We start from the raw sequence: 16,959 nt of genomic DNA, 5'->3' as shown, positions 1-16,959 counted from the left end.
TAATAATGAGGTCCTTGTATTTTTCGTATGATGGCATGATAGATGCGGTGAGACGTGTGGGATTGAGATTTGCATGTACAAGTTTGTGGTTCAGATTTGAAGGGAAGGTCATGAGTTGTAGACAGCACAAATGATTTCAGATGTTTAGTAGAATGATGGAACTATTTGGTGTTGTTGTTATACATATGTTGGATGAGTATAAGATCTGAGCAATAGGTATTCCATGTGGACCGGTGTTTGGATTGGGTCATGCATCGTAGTGGAGTTATGTAGGGATATGATCCTTCGTGCTTATTTCGTGCGTTTTGTTTCTCCTTTGTGTGGTGGGTTCATAGCATTGTGCTTGCGGTGGTATCTATTGAGCTTGTAGGACGGTTCTCTCATTTGATTCTCTTTCCATCATTGGGCACATTTTAGGTGTTGCTTATGTGGTGCATGGATCGCACGGTATATGACTCGAGGTAGTGCTGGTGTGGCGTACCGGTTGAGGAGCCATTATGGCCGGAAGATATTGCTATCAGTATTTGAGTCATGCGGTATATCATATGATTATATCTTAGGTTATAGTTATGGCTTGATAAAGCTCGTTCAAACTAATACAGTGTATAGACGTGAGATTTGGGTCTTGTGATGAATTCCGGATGTTAGAGATTGGGTTCTAATGGTTGCGAACTAAGGTTGAGGCAATGATCTTTAGTTGGGTTGTACTGTCGGACTTATACGGGTTGGGGTGATGTGGGATCACCCATGGGCATGGGTATGGTGAGTTTATACAATGATTTGATGGCTTTGGAATGACTCTTGGCACGTTCGAGAACGAACGTATGTATAAGTGTTACACCCCATGTTTTCGTACGTGAGAGTACGTCGTAAGTCAATTGATATAAGCTCATAAATGATATCATATTTGAAAGTACATAAAGTAATTTAATCATGTTACTTTGGAGGTTACAAATATTTAAGATCATGGATAACAAGTACCAAGAGGGTTAGAAGGCTTAGAAGCTAAATGAATTGAAGAAAATAAGTTTCGTTGAAAGCCGACAAGTTGGGAATGTTATAACATGTACTTTTGGGGTGAGACTAGGGTGATTAATATGATAGGGAGGTTATGTTATGTGTTATTTTAGTCGTATGATAGTCGTGTGTTACATTTTGAAGTCAAGCGAGTTGTGGAACAAAAGTTGGCAAAGGTCATCACAAGTTGCATTCATAATGTGCTGAAAATTAGGTCAAATGTAGCAGAGCTTTTCTCCTAATATAATTGAAATTACGGGATGATCCACCTACAAAATTGAATATCTACAAGTCTGGTTTCTAACGCATTAATTCGTTTGTCGATAGAACATTAGAGTAGAAAGATATTTGCATTTTCAAACTGTGCAGACTGCATAGTTGACAAGTAGGTGTGTCACCTACTTATTTAATTGAAAGGACCAAATAAGTCCACAAAAATGGGCTAGTTGGGGTCAGCCAATGGGCCCTTTTAAGGTCTGATTTCCTTCATATATTTCACTCATTATACCGCCAAAAATCAGAGATGAACCCCAGAAAATATCTCCCAAAAATTCAACACAAAACCCTAAATGATTTTCTCTTATTTTCAACTTCTAGTTGGAAGAAATACTAAGAGTTGAAGAACTAAGTTAGGAGCTGAGATCTTCACCAAATAAGGTAAGTATACTGCCCTCTTTCATCCCTTTTTTCTGCAGGAAATGTATAGAAATTCATTTCATAGTAGTATGAACTCACTGGACGGAGATCGGAAGTCGTGGTTCAAGTTGTTCAACTTCTTATGGACTGTTTTGTGGGTTGTTTCGTGTTGCTATTGGATTGTCTATTTGGCTACTATTTTTATGGATTCTGGGAGGAAAACGGTTGTGGAGAAACACCACATAATGGTGGGGTGGTGGGCTATTCATTCGTCGTTATATTTTTGGATTGTTTGACACTACAATGGTTGTCGTTTTGTGTATGAAGTGATTAGGGAGTGTTGGTCTATTTTGTTGTATTTTGTGATGGATTTAAGGTTGAAAAATGATGTATATGTGTTGTTTGGGGGTCTTCAAAACCAAATTGAAACTGAAACCTAAACTGAAAACCGAACCGCAAAAGTAGCTTGATGGCTTATTGGTATTGGGTTATCGGATTAATGGATGGGGAACGAATTGAAATTGTATTATTAACGACTTATCGGTTTGGGGTTGGATTATTTTATTTTCTTATCGGATAAATCATTAACCCATTATATATATATATATATATATATATATATATATATATATATATATATATATATATATATATATATATATATATATATATGAAACATCCCTTCCACTTATCCACTATTAGAAATTCTAAAATCTAAATTCCTAATTTCTAATTTCCCTCAGATCTCAGAACCCAGATCTCTCGCATCTCCGTCTCGCGTCGCCTCTCACTCTCAAACTCTTTACTCTCTGAAATCTGAAGGTTGAGGCAACAATCAACACAGTAGCAACACCACAACAAGTTTTGCCCTTTTTTTGACGTAGAGATGCCAATGTTTGGCGTTGCAATCTCCGTGTTTACACAAGCTATGCATGGTTTGGAGATGAAACTAGTGAAACTAGTATGGTCGGACTCGTAATTAAATTGGTTGTCGGATTTTGTGAGTTTTTTCGGGTTCCGAGGTGCGAGCCTGGATTTGACTTTTTGGTTGACTTTGGGCTTTTGATTAAAGATTTCACCTTTATCGATTTGATTTATTTCCTTTAGAATTATTTAATGTTCTTGAGTTGCTTTTGGCAAGTTTCGAGTCATTTGGAGGTCGGTACACGCGGGATGGCATTTCTAGAGTATTGCTTGGCTAGCTCGATATTTGTCTTGGCTTGTTTGAGGTAAGAATTCTATCTAAACTTGGTTGAGGCACTAGTCGCCTGAATTATTTGTGATAGCTACGTGCTATGGGTGCGCATATGTGTGGGGTTTGAACCCATGTGCGAGCACCGGGGTATTTATCCATGCTCGGGGTAGTTCTTAGGCTATGATACGCCTAGAGTTGACTGTTAAGCTTTAAGCTACTATGTATCTCATATTTGTATCATTGTCGTGAACTATTTGAGCCATGTTTGAGGTTTCGAAGAGGCTAAATCCCTGAATAAAACTTGGTAATTGGTATTTCATTAATAAATTGCCTATTTGAGCTATGATAGGACACATTGCACATGCCTACACTTTGGCATGTAATTATACCAGTCCAGGAGCATGAAATCTGATATTTTATCCATCATTTACATGTGTTCTTGTATATTTGCTTCTGTGTGATATGATTGGACTGGATGCATGTGACCATGTCGGGTGGATTGTGTTGATATTCATGTGACCACGTTGGGCGGATTTTGTTGTTATGCCTGTGCCCACATCGGGCGAGTTGTGATATTAGCATGTGAGTTGTCCGTGCAGATCCAGATATTGATACTATAGCAGATGAGTTGTCCGTGCAGCACGTGAGTTATCCGTGCAGCACGTGAGTTGTCCGTGCAGATCCAGATATTGATACTATAGCACGTGAGTTGTTCGTGCAATACGTGAGTTGTCCGTGCGGATCCAGATATTGATACTATAGCACATGAGTTGTCCGTGCAGCACGTGAGTTGTCCTTATGGTTGATATTGATGTGAGCTCTGAGAGAGCTGGTTACCATTATTGGACCGGGTTGCGCGCTGCAACGTGCTGATATTTGGTTATTGCATTTCATTTTTACATGCAAATCCCTTGACTGATTACATGATTTACTTGCATATCTTCCTTATATGTTGGATTATCGACTAAGCAAAACATTGTAAAACCAAGAATTGTGAGCATAAAAAATGGTTTTACCTGAGATTATTCCTGATTTGATCATATACCTATTCTATACTTATTGGTATATTGAACTGTACTGGTGTTAGTGAGTATCATCTGTAGTTCTTGCTTCTTTTATCTTGCCGAGGTTAGTTAGGATACATATGGAGTACATGGGGTCGGTTGTACTCATACTACACTTCTACACCTTGCGTGCAGATCTTTGTGTTGATGCTGTTGTGTACGACGAGGGCTGACATTGAAGATGTACCTACGTTCCATTAATGGCTATCAATTGTCCTTGGTAGCATTAGATTCGTAGTTCATTTACATTTCAAAGAGATGTTGTAATTATTTCAATTCAGTTTTGTAAAAATCTAAGTCTTAGTAGCTCATGACTTGTACTACCAGTCCTTGGAAATTCTTTGTATAAAAGTTCAGTTATATTATCATCATTTCTCTCAATAAATCTCATTTGAATTGGATTATTGTTAAATTGGCTTACCTAGAGAGTCGGGTTAGGTGCCATCACGATTATTGAATTTTGGGTCTTGACAATACTCGCGTCAAAGCTACAAAGGATGACAAGATGATAGACATGGAGTTTGGCGTACATTTGGACTTGATATTACATATGATATTGCATACTTTTTGTATACTCAAACTATCTGAAGCTATTTAATTCGCTGAAGAACTGTTAGCTTGATGCCTTATAACAGTATGTTTGTAGAATGTGCAGACCGTATCACTATATGTGCAGACCGTATCACTGTATGTGCAGATCGTATCACTGTATGACTGTATGTTTGTATCAGTATGTTGCCTAAATAGGCCTCTATAATAAAGATTCAAATTTGCCGATAAACTTCCTGATAACCGCCTGATAATACCTAAACCGATACCAATCCGCCTGATATCTTATCGGTTGGCTAGCAGATTAATACATTTAAAAGACAATAACTGATAAGCCAAATCGTTAAGCATAAATAACCACCTGATCTGCCCGATAAGTAGCCCTAGTGTTGTTATTGCTATGTTGTTGTTGGTGGTAGTGTTATATCGAATTGGGAGGAAGTAAAGATTATAGGGGAAATGTTGCCCGTTTTAATATAAAATAAGTTTTTCGTTCGTTGTGCGATAGTCGTATTCCTGAACTTATGTACATTATCCTAGTCTCATAAGTTATACTATTCTCCCTTAGCGGGACTTTATATTCAGTTAAGTATTGTCTACTTTCAGTCAAGAGAGCAGAGGGTCTATATATATATATATATATATATATATACAGTATTTAAGTATTTTATCCACCACCGAGCTATAATTGGTGGGCAGGTCTCTATTTGGCATCCCTCCGATCAGATGGTAAGTTTTATATCGAGCCTACTATGGCCGAACGTCTATAAGTAAGCCCATAATAGCCGATATATTGAGGCTGGTATGGACGAGCGCCTATGAGCGAGCCTACTATGACAGAGCAGTTACACGTACCAATCCTTATAGGGCCGGACAACTATATAACTTACTATATTGAGAGAGTTAAGTCAGTATCAACAGGTAAGCATATCTTCAAACCATCTTTGACTCCTAGTTACTTTCAGTTATTTTATTATCAATTTAGTTTCAGCTTTCAGTTGTTCTGTTGCCTTACATACTCGTATTTCGTACTGACGTCCCTTTTGTCGGGGATGCTGCATTTCTTGCCCGGAGGTCCTGATAGGCAGCTGGATAGACCTTCCTAGTAGATACAGCCAAATAACAGCTTAATTGGTAAGCTCCAGTCCCCCGGAGTTACCAGGTTTAGACTTTGGGGTCGATTTTGTATGTACAGGTTTGATGGGTAGGTCGAGGCCTTGTCCCGACCATGATACAATTCTGTTATCTCTAGAAGCTTGTAGATGAGTCATGTATATTTCGTATATCAGTATTGTGGCCTTGCCAGCACTGTGTACATGTTTTGTTTTTTATTGCTGGTTGTAGAAGTTCATGGCAGCCTTGCTAGCGTGCACAATTATGTATATGAGACTTATTGTATGTCTACCCCTCGAATGAGATAGGCGCTATTTTTAGATGATTTAGAATATGGCTTCATCAACCTTGATTGGTATTGTTAGCTTGTATGTAGACCTCGTCGGCCTAAGTTGAGTGTTACCCCTCCAGAGTTCACAATTGCAGAGGGGTACACTCGGGCGGAGTATGGCACCAGGTGCTAGCCACGCCTCCCCAGGTTTGGGGCATGACAAACTTGGTATCAGAGCAGTTCTACCCTAGGGAGTCTACAAGTTATATCTAGTAGAGCCTTGTTTATAGATGTGTTGTGCACCACATTATATAAATAGGAAGCAATAGAGCTGAGTCATAAGAGTTTGAGTCAAAACTTATGTTTGCTAATGATACAGAGATGCTTGGAATTAGAAAGATTATTTCTAGCGAGAGGGCTAATATAGCAACAAGTAAGAGCACTAATAGAGAGAAAGTTCTTGACGATGTAGCCCAGTTTGAGGTCCTATTCGATCATGCATACCAGATGTGCAAATTTCCAGCTTAAGACCCTAAGATGGGAATATCAAACACACCCCGTGAATAACAAGGCCATGGGAGTATCAGCATGTAAAAGTATAAGTTTCAACAGGTAACAAAAGCAAGGTCAAGGAGGGTACGAGGTACACAATTAGTGAAGATTATCAGTATTTACAATTCAGGCAGAGAAATATAACCATTCTGAGTTACCTTCAACAGTAACAGATGTATGTACAATTGGCCACACCCATCTTAGTTATGCCCTATGGAAGCTAACATATATAGTTTAAGTGAAGGATGGGATATCAGGATCCAGTTGGGGTTATAGTAACCCAAAATGGTGGATAGATTGTTAGAATTAGCTGCCATTTCTGAAGGATATTGTAAACGTGATAATAGTTCTCCGTGTGAGACACCTAGATGGTACACTCTAGAATAGTACAGTCAGATATGAACACTAGAATGTTTAGAAATTTCAGAAGATAGGCACCGGAATCCTGGAAGGGATAAATATTGACCTTAGTTAGGCGACCTGAAGAGCCATTGAGATGGATAAAGGGGATCTAAAAGCGAAAGAATATTTTGTTGAAGTTTTTAGAATAAAGTGATAGACCAAAATATTAGCAGGAGAATAAGAAGAGAGCAAATGAAGTATTATGAATTAGATGTGATAAATGGGTGATAAGAGTAAATGAAAATATGACAGCATGATGGAGTCTATGGTCAAGTGAAGGAAAAGACAAGAGGTGACAGGCCTTGAGACCATAAAATTGTATAAGCCATAAAGTCATAACCTCATTTCGAGAAATGAGTTGGTGACTCAAACGTGATTACCAGAAGGCTAAGTTAGACCGTCGGAGTAATAGAAATCGGGATAGGCTAGTGAACAAGATAAAATGAACATGAATTAGGGATCAGAAGATTTGATAATAGTCGACATCGTGAGAATTTCAGATATCACATTTCGACAATAATAGAATGGACAACAGAAGAATAACCTTTAAAGGTCATTCAGGAAGACGCTTCCCTAACGCAAGCTCTGTAAGCAGAGTTAAGCTTAAGGGACTAAGTGTGCCAGTTACAGCAGGCGTCACCCTCGTGCGTAAGAAATTAGTTATAGTTGGTACAAAAGTGTTACCGCAAGGCGAGTAAGAGTTATTGAAGATGTCAAAAAATGCCAAAGATGAAGAGGTAAAACATTTATAGGTAAATCTTCATAGCATTAAATTTTAGTACTCCCCTAAGGTGGGGAAAATGGTGTGATATGGTATTAAGTCGGAGTTATGTGATTCAGGTAACTATGGAATAGTAAAGGAAGAATGAAGTCAAAAGGCGAAAGGAATGAGATTGTATTTATTCAAATCCTATAAATATGTTACGACTCCAGAAAATTATGCAAGCACAATATCGAGGAGAGGAAATAAGGGTTCCCGCCCAGGATGTTATTGATAAATAAGTGCGAATGAACACTTGATACATAATGAACCAGTGCGAGAGGTTAGTTAAGAAAAAGGAAATAACCCGAGAGAGATTACACGGAATATAGATATGAGAATGGACCAATGAGTAATTAGCAGTTGATTCAGAAAGAGTGTAGTTATGGCTAGACAAGAGGAAACATACAAAGCAACAGATCGTGCAAGATAAACGTAGTGAACCCCAACATAGGGAATCCAGTCTCGCAGATATGACATCGTAATCCTTAAGAAACATTCAGATAGGAGTTGGGGTAGTTAAAGGTACTGTATAAGTGTTACAAAAATAAATGAGAGTGCCACTTGGGAGACAATCAAAATTTTAGTTCAGAAGTAACACTACGAGCACAAAAGCGCATATGTAAGTAACTAAGGATAATTATAGGTGAGTAAGAACCTAAAATATTTTGTCGAGTATACGATGTATTAAGCTCGCAGCTTTATAAGAGTCAAAGGGTCTCCCCTAAGTACTACAATGAAAGACTAGCTGGGGAAATAAGGAAGAAGGCTTCAACCAAAGCATAGTAACTAGAAGAAGAAATGATCTTGTGACAACAGTCTCACTGCACTCCATAATAAAGTGGCACCTATCGTGGCTAATGAACGGGAAGTAAAAAAATCAAAAGTAATATTCGAGATAATATGAGTTGCACGAAATTCCAATATATGTGGGCACCAAGATAAGCCAAGTATTCATGCAACAAGTGGCAGAACGACCAGGAAAATTAATTACTTACATTTGAAGACAACTGAGAAGGCACGAAAGGAGATCAATGACCCAGAGTTAGTAACGTTATGACCGCACTTAAGATTTTAGAGTATTATCCATGCAGCATATATGTTGACATTATTACAGTTATAGGAGACTCTGGTATAAGATAAAGGAAAGAATTGAGTCCATGTAACAGACAAAGGCTTGAATTGTTAGAAGATTATAACATGGATTTCTAATTGCGTCCACGAATGGATAAAGTAATAACTAATACATGAGCCTCAGATTGGAAGACAACTTAAACCTACATAAAGGCTAAGAGAGAAGAGGAAGCCCGAGAGTTATAGCAGCTAAGTAAATCACAAGTCCAATTTTTAGACCCAAATAATTATAGAAATTGTGATTCAGAATATGGCAGAATCACTCTTAATATTAGAGGTACAAGAGAGATAGTACAACGGCCATATTCTATAACGGCTCTACAATAAATCCAGTTAGAAGAGTACCAGCCTCATAAGAAGTCAGTATGAAGCTCCCGCCGGATTATGTATGCACCAGAGGTGCAAGTATTATAGTAGACCATTAAGGTGTGAATGTGAATTCCACCTATGCTGAAGGGAGGTTATGAAAGCGACATAAGATACGATGTGAGATTTAAAGGTAAGTGAGGTAAATGTAAAGAAGGTATGAGATACTCAAGTGCAGGAGGTTGTAAATAGTCCAGACTCCAGATAGAGGGCTAGAAGTGCCGTGATTCAGTATCCAGAAATGATCGGGGTTTCATCGGTAGCATATCTTCTAGCCTATATTTTCCAGATACCGAGTGGTCTAGTTAAGAGAGTCAAGAAGAGTTAGAGACGATGTGATGTTGCGCTTAAGGTTTTAGAATAACGTTAGGAAATCTATGGTGCTAGCAAGTTAAAGGAAGGTTATGAGTAGAAAAAACAGATATGTGTAGGTCACAAGCTAAAGTATGGTAGAGCGATAAGGTTTTAAGTAGACTAGAGTAAGGATAAGAAAAGGTAAGTGAGAAGGTGACAATAATAGGTAAGGCCTCGGGATTAAGCCTATCAAAACAAGAGAGTTGATGGTTTCCGTATGTTATAGAAAGCTCAATATAGCCGGAATAAACTTGGAGGAGTCTATGACTAGGAGCATTTAAAAGAGATGGAATGCTGCCTTGGTAGTAGAATAAGGGTGTACTTGTGATAGATAAGAGGATGACATTTAGGTCTTTGATTAAGTAATTATTCAAAGAAAAGGGATTTCATGAATTGCACAGGATTAGAATACCCCCAACCCCTAATAAGATGAATCACATTGGGATGTTATGAAATACGGTTATTGAAGTATAGTATCGTCCCTAGGTGGATTAGGCAAATTGCTTCAGATGTTCCCCGATGAGACGTGAGCCCTAGTGACAATGTATTATGTAAGAGGTTTCAAGTTATCAGTGGTAGATTATAGGTCAACATTAAGGTGAATCAACAATGGATGGATAAAAGTTCCAAAGTATGAGAGGGGATTAGGATGTCATTCTTTAGATGAACAGTAATGAGGAAGCATTAAAGGACTTAGATTTATAAATATAGGATGTGCAGCGAGAGAGTAAACTAGTATTGGGTAGCAAACCTCGGTAATAATAACTGAAGTAAGTCTCATGGTATAGTATGACCTACCTAGATGCAGTAAAGCCATAAAGATAGATAACTGAGGCTATGAAACAAAATATTGAAATAGTTGTAAGTTCGACAAAGCAGCGAGCGAAGAACTTCAGTACACCTATAGATGCCTAGGGACAGCTTGTCATAGTCCTGTATATGTTCACAAGGTGAGACCTAGAGATTGATTAAAAGCTATAAGAAAAAGGAGAGAATAGTCGCATAGGCGCACATACAAGGATAAAGTCGTACATGCTACATGACATAAGGTAGCAATAGTTACAAGATTGGAAGAATTCCGACCACAGGTCGTGGTGTGAGAAAGAGGCCTAAGGGTGGGAATTCCCTGGCCTTTGGATTTATTTACAGAACAGTTGCCCAGATGGCAAGGATAGTACTAAAGTATTCATACGAGCTATAGCTTATGAGACTGATAAGCGCATTAGTCAACATTCAAGGAAGAATGTTCCAAAGGGGGGAATTATGTTACACCCCATGTTTTCGTACGTGAGAGTACATCGTAAGTCAATTGATGTAAGCTCAGAAATGAGATCATCTTTGAAAGTACATAAAGTAAGTTAACCATGTTACCTTGGAGGTTACAAATATTTAAGATCATGGATAACAAATACCAAGAGGGTTGGAAGGCTTAGAAGCTAAATGAATTGAAGAAAATAAGTTTCGTCCTAAGACGACAAGTTGGGAATGTTATAGCATGTACTTTTGGGGTGAGACTAGGGTGCTTAACATGAAATGGAGGTTATGTAATGTGTTATTTTAGTCGTATGATTGTTGTGTGTTACGTTTTGAAGTCAAGCGAGTTGTGCAACAAAAGTTGACAAAGGTCATCACAAGTTACATTCATAATGTGTTGAAAATTAAGTCTAATGTAGCTGAGTTTTTCTCCCAATATACTTGGTATTACGGGATGATCCGCCTACCAAATTGAATATCTACAGGCTAGTTTCTAACGCATTAAACTGTTTATCGATAGAACATTGAAGTAGAAAGATATTTGAATTTTTGCGAGATTGCGCAGACTACATAGGTGACAAGTAGGTATGTCACCTACTCGCTTAATTGAAAGGACCAAATAAGTCCAAAAAAAGGGGATAGTTGGGGCCCGCCAAAGGTCCCTTTTAAGGTCTGATTTCCTTCATATATTCCACTCATTATAGAGCCAAAAATCAGATATAAACCAAAGCAAACTTCTCCCAAATATTTAACACAAAACCCTAAATGATTTTCTCTTCTTTTCAAGTTCTAGTTGGAGGAAAACCTAAGAGTTGAGGAATCAAGTTAGGATCTGAGACCTTCACCAAATAAGGTAAGTATACATTTTTTATGCTAGAAAGGTATAAAAATTCGTTCCATAATAGAAAGAACTCACGGGACGGTGATCGAAAGTTGCGGGTTCGAGTTGTGTAACTTGTAGTGGACTATTTTGTAGACTGTTTCGTGTTGCTGTTGGGTTGTCTGTTTTTATGGAGTTTGGGAAGATAAAGGGTGTGGAGAAACACCATATAAAGTTAGTGTGCTGGTCGTTTGTTGTTACATTTTCGGGTTGTTTGACACTACTATGGTTGTCGTTTTGTGTATGTTATTATGGTGTGTTGGGCTATTTTGTGGTATTTTGTGATGGATATAAGGTTAGAAAATGATGCATATATGTCGTTATTGTTGTGTTGTTGTTGTTGGTGGTGTTATCTCGAATTGGGAGGAAGTAAATATTATAGGAGAGATGCTGCCCGTTTTAATATAAAATAAGTTTGTCATTCGTTGTGTGATAGTTGTACCTTTCATAGCTTAAGGATAGCATTATTATCATTGTTGTAGATTAAGGTGCGACGAGATGAGTTCAACGTAGTTATTGGACATATTGTGTTAAGGTAAGTTAAGGATAAATCTTTCCTTCATTTTGGCATGATCCCGTAACTACATGTGTTTAATAACAGGATATAAAGAGAAGTTTGTATTCCTGAACTTATGTACATTATCCTAGTCACATAAGTTACACTATTCTCCCTTATCGGGACTTTAATTGTTAAGTATTATCTTCTTTCAGTCAAGAGAGAATAGGGTCTATATATATACAGTATTACAGTCTTTTCACCACCACCAAGCTATAAAAGGTAGGCAGGCCCTTATTGGGCAATCCTCTGATCAGATGGTAAGTTATATACCGAGCCTACTGTGGTTGAGTGCCTATGAGTGAGCCCAGAATGACAGAGATACCGAGCCTAGTATGGCTGAGCATCTATGAGTGAGCGTACTACGGCAGAGCAGTAACACGTACCGAGCCTTATAAGGGTGGACAACTATTTTACTTACTATATTGAGAGAGTTGAGTTGGTATCAGCAGGTAAGCATATATTCAGACCATCTTTGACTCCTAGTTACTTTCAGTTATTATATTATCAGTTTAGTTTCAGTTTTTAGTTATTATGTTGCCTTACATACTCGGTATATTATTTCGTAATGACGTCTCTTTTGTCGGGAAGGTTGTAATTCATGCCTGCAGGTCCTGATAGGTAGCTGGATAGACCTTCCTTGTAGACACAACCAAACATCAGCCTGATTGGTAAGATCCAGTCCCCCGGAGTAACCAAGTCTAGACTTTGGAGTGGATTTTGTATATACAGTTTTGATGGGTAGGTCGAGGTCTTGTCCCAACCATGATAAATTTCTCTTGTCACGACCCCAAACTCCCTCCATAGGATGTCGTGATGGCATCTAGTCTCTAAGACTAGGTAAGCCTAACATGCATGAAGAATTGATGGAAATAATAATAAAACTCTCAATTAAACCAACAACTATAACAAAAAGGACTCCATAAACAACTGAATATAACTCCCAGAATCTGGTGAGACCGAGTCACAAGCTCTATACGAGTATACTGAAATATACCTATACAACAGAATCTATAATATGAGAATGAAATAAAAACTAGATAGAGGGTGACTCCGAGGTATGCGGACACCGGCATGTATTCCTTGAAGTCTCTGATCCAAGCTCAATTCAAGGATGCTAGGCTGGTATTAAGTACTTGGATCTGCACAAAAAGATGTGTAGAAGCGTAGTATGAGTATACCACGACGGTACCCGATAAGTATCAAGCCTAACATCGGTAGAGTAGTGGCGAAGTCATGTCAAGACGCCTACTAGAATAAATAAAGAAACTTAACAGTTATAGTACATTGAAATAATGGAAACAATGGACATGACACAATGAAGAAACATAACAAGAATAGCTACACTGAAATTAAGGCAATTAAGACATCACAGAAGGAAAACACATAATAAGAATGACAAGGAAATGATGCAAACAAAACACAAGTGATGTAAATGAAAGGTGCCAACAAGAATCACTTTCGAGGTACCGCCTCATATTCTCATTTCACAAAACAAATCACAACATTATCTTATACCACCACGGGAGCCTTTCATTTATTTTTGAAAGTCATTTTCCCGAAATAGCTACCCGCGTTTTAGCCTACCTTATCACACCGCGTGGCTTCAAGTAGTTATCCTACTAGCAACACGCGTATCAATCCCACATTATCTCACTGCATGCGTATCAACCCCAATCCTTATACCACCACATGCATATCGAAATCACAACATATCACAAATCGCACCTCAAGTGCCCAAAACCACAACTTGCCAAAGAAGTCAAAATAATAATATTTCCACAATAAATAGCCCATGGCTCAACCACAATATGTACAAGAGTATCAACAATAGTAACCGAAAGTGAATATCTCAACAAGAATGGTATTTCAATAGTTTACAACTTTTCCTCAATGTGAATCACGACCTTTATAACTTCGACACCATAATTCAACAATAAGATATTCCAAGAAATAACAATTTGAAGTAAGGTACCTCAACAGTTAAATAACTAACAAGGAAATGAGAGAACAATAACTTCAACTAAGTATTTACAATGTCAAGTAAGTCACGTAAGGATAGATTAACAATGATGAAGATAACATATTGTGACAATTCAATTAAAGGCATTAAAAAAATGTACATAACTTTAACTGGTCAATTACCACATGTAGCCCATGTACCCACTTGACACATATCATACACGACCTTCACGTACCACAATTAACACAAAACAACAGCAATCCTAAGGGGTAATTCCCCCACACAAAGTTAGGCAAGGCACTCACGTCAAAACATGCTAACTCAATCCGCTAAGAAGCCTTTTCCGTGATTATCCAACTCCGAAAGGCTCAAATCTAGCCAAAATAACTTTATACCATAAATACAAACCATAGGAAACTATTCTGAATAATAATGTTGCTATCTTTAAAGAAAATCAAAAAGTCACTTTAAAAAGTCAACCCCGGGCCCGCGTCTCAGAACCCGACCAAACATACAAAATCCGAACACTCATTCGATAACGAGTCCCACCATACGAAAATTACTCAAATCTTCTCAAAATGTAGTCTATGGAGTTTTCACAATTTTCCCCAACCTTTCTAACCCAAAACACTAGTTATATGGTAAAAACAATGATGGGTTCATGTATAATAGCCAAATCCGAGTTAGAATCACTTACCCCAATCAATTCCTTGAAAGTCCCTCTCAAAATCACCACAAACCGAGATCTCTAAGTCAAAAGATGAAGAATGAAGTAAAACCCTCGTTTTGGAAATTTAATACTGCTGGCCAGTTATTACCTTTCGCGATCGTGGACAAACACTCGCGATCGCGGAGAGCAAATCTTCCCTAACTCATTAACCTTCCTTCGTGATCACGTGAACTCAGTCGCAAACATGGAGAACAACCTTCCTATGCTATGCGATCGCGTTCTAGACCTCGCAAACACGAAGAACATCGCATGCCTCAGCCCCAGCCTCTCCTTCCTTATACGCGAATGCGGTCCAACGCACTCATTTGTGATGCATAAGCTCCTCAACCTTCGTGATTACACCCCTGACTTCGCGAACGTGAAGAGTAAAATCCCAGTAGTTCCTAAGGACTCTACGTGATCGCGGGAGAATCTTCAGGAACGCATAGAAGGAAACCAGTACAGGAAAAACCAACAGTCCTATATCAAGAGCAAAAGGTCCGAACTCAATCTGAAAGATGCTTGGCACCCCTGAGATTCCGTATGAACATACTAACAAGTCCTAAAATATGATACGAACTCGCTTGAAGCTTCAAATCTCATTTAATAATACTAAAACCACGAATCGCACATCGATTCAAGCCAAATGAACTTATGAACTTCTAACATCTAAAACAAATGCTGAAACATACCAAACTAACTCCAATTGTCCTCAAATTTTGTACACAAGTCATAATTGACACAATACCTATTCTAACTTTCGGAACAATAATTCATATCCGGTATCAATAAAATTAACTCCCGGTCAAGCTTCTCAATCTTCCAAACCTTCAACTTTCTGACTTTCGCCAATTCAAGCCGAAATGACCTACGGACCTCCAAATCAATATCCGGATGCGCTCCTAATTCTAAAATCACCTTACAGAGCTATCAGAACCGTAAAAACTCCATTCCGGAGTCTTCTACACAAAATTGAAACTCCGGTCAACTCTTTCAACTTAAGCTTCTAACTTTGGGACTAAGTGTCCCATTTCACTTTGAAACTCATCTGAAACCAAAACCAACTACCCTAGCAAGTCACATAACCAAAAATATAACATAGAGGAGGCAATGAATAGGGTAACGAGGCTAAAAATACTCAAAATGACTGGTCGGGTCGTTACATCCTCCCCCCTCTTAAAACAAACGTTCGTCCCTCTTAAAACAAACGTTTATCCTCGAACGAGTATAGGGACATACTTGAAGTGGTAAAAATATGAGGATAACTTCCGCATATCATGATCGGTCTCCCAAGAACCCCCGAACTCCATAACACATGCACGAAGCATATCCTCTAATATCAGAATGGTGCGCTCGGACGGTCTGTCCATCTAGGGTGGAATGTTGTACTCAACTCAACCCGTGTGCCTAACTCATGCCATACGACCCTCCAGAACCGCGATGTAAACTACGTTCCCCTGTCAGAGATGATGGATACCGGTATGCCATGAAGTCGGACAATCTCACGAATATAGACCTGAGCTAGCTGCTATGAAGAATAGGCAGTTAAAACCAGAATGAAATGACCGACTTGGTCAACATATCCACAATCACGCATACTGCATCAAATTTCTTCTGAGTCTGTGGGAGCCCAACAATGAAATCCATGATAACTCGCTCCCATTTCCACATGAGAATTTCAAGTCTCTAAAGCAACCCACCCGGCCATTGGTACTCATACTTCACCCGTTGATAATTTAGGTACCGAGCTATATACTCCACTATGTACTTCTTCATTCTCCTCCACCAATTGTGCTGCCTCAAATTCTGATGCATCTTAGCGGCACCTGGATGAATGGTGTACCGCGAACTATAGGTCTCCTAAAGAATTAACTCACGTAACCCATCCACATTGGGAATACATAATGGGCCCTCTATCCGCAACACACCGTCATCTCCAATAGAAACCTCCTTGGCATCGACGTGTTGTACCGTGTGCTAAGGACAAGCAAATGGGGGTCATCATACTAATGCTCTCTAATGTGATCATATAAAGAAGACCGAGAAACCACGCAAGCAAAAACTCAACTCGGCTCTGAAATATCCAATCTAACAAACTGGTTGACTAAGGCCTGGACATCCAATGCTAAGGGCCCCTCTGCTGTCGATAGATAATCTAAACTGCCCAAGCTCTCCGTCTTTCTA

Source organism: Nicotiana tomentosiformis, chromosome 5 (genome assembly GCF_000390325.3).
Source record: "Nicotiana tomentosiformis chromosome 5, ASM39032v3, whole genome shotgun sequence".
Taxonomy (NCBI): domain Eukaryota; kingdom Viridiplantae; phylum Streptophyta; class Magnoliopsida; order Solanales; family Solanaceae; genus Nicotiana; species Nicotiana tomentosiformis.
The sequence above is the reverse complement of the archived record's forward strand: the minus strand, read 5'-3'. Positions refer to the sequence as shown.